Genomic DNA, 1,100 nt, shown 5'->3' with positions numbered 1-1,100 from the left:
TTGAATATTCCCTGATAAGATAAAATGTTCTACCCCTTAAAACGTGCCCAAGAATGCCAGAATGCACCACCCCTGGGCTCCATACTAGGCCCACAGCCCTGGCATCCAGGGGCATCCAAGCTGCTCCTAGGTACCCCAGGGTAGAAAACACTTACCACCCACTAAACTTGTTAAGCCTTCCCAACAATCCTAGGGATCCCCATCCCTGGTTTCCATATCCTAGCCTACTTCATTGGATGAATTCTTTGGTTTTCCTAGAAGCTAGGCAGGCTCTAAGAACCCCAGAGGCCAGGCTGGACCTAGGGATCCTAGTCCTGGCGGCTCTACTGGAGGCCATGCTGGTCCTAGGGACCCAAGTCCTCCCCCCCCCTCCATGCTCCATATCCTGGCCTACAACTTTGGAAGAAGACTTTCAGTTTACCAGAGGTCAGGAAGGATTGAGGAACCCCCAAGCCCCCAAAGCCTCAGAAGGCCCCCCCCCCCCCGCACAGCAGAGACTCGTCTCGACCCTTCCGTCGTCCGACTTGGGTATCGTTGCAGGATTCGGAGACCTCAGGAACCATGCCGAAGCCACACAGCGAAGCAGGGACTGCCTTCATTCAAACCCAGCAGCTGCATGCGGCCATGGCTGACACCTTCTTGGAACATAATGTGCCGCCTGGACATTGACTCCGCACCCATCACGGCCCGCAACACTGGCATCATTTGTACCATTGGTCCTGCTTCCCGGTCTGTGGAGATGCTGAAGGAGATGATCAAGTCGGGAATGAATGTGGCTCGTCTCAATTTCTCTCATGGAACTCATGAGTACCATGCGGAAACTATCAAGAACGTGCGTGCAGCCACAGAAAGCTTCGCCTCTGATCCCATTCTTTACTGGCCTGTTGCCGTGGCTCTGGACACAAAGGGGCCTGAGATCCGGACTGGACTCATCAAAGGGAGCAGCACTGCAGAAGTGGAGCTGAAGAAGGGAGCTACCCTGAAGATCACCCTGGACAATGCCTACATGGAAAAGTGTGATGAGAACACCCTGTGGCTGGACTATAAGAACATCTGTGCCGGGCGATGGTGGCGCACGCCTTTAATCCCAGCACTCGGGA

The 1,100-nt window shown here is 54.5% G+C and overlaps 1 pseudogene; it reads left to right on the top strand.

Annotated features, from left to right (window-relative positions):
* Positions 1-546: 546 nt before the first annotated feature.
* Positions 547-1,100, top strand: part of LOC101985791 — a 2,366-nt pseudogene continuing 1,812 nt past the window's right edge.

This window comes from Microtus ochrogaster, unplaced genomic scaffold (genome assembly GCF_000317375.1).
Source record: "Microtus ochrogaster isolate Prairie Vole_2 unplaced genomic scaffold, MicOch1.0 UNK77, whole genome shotgun sequence".
NCBI lineage: Eukaryota > Metazoa > Chordata > Mammalia > Rodentia > Cricetidae > Microtus > Microtus ochrogaster.
Note: the sequence above shows the minus strand (reverse complement) of the source record. Positions and strands in the feature narration are given on the sequence as shown.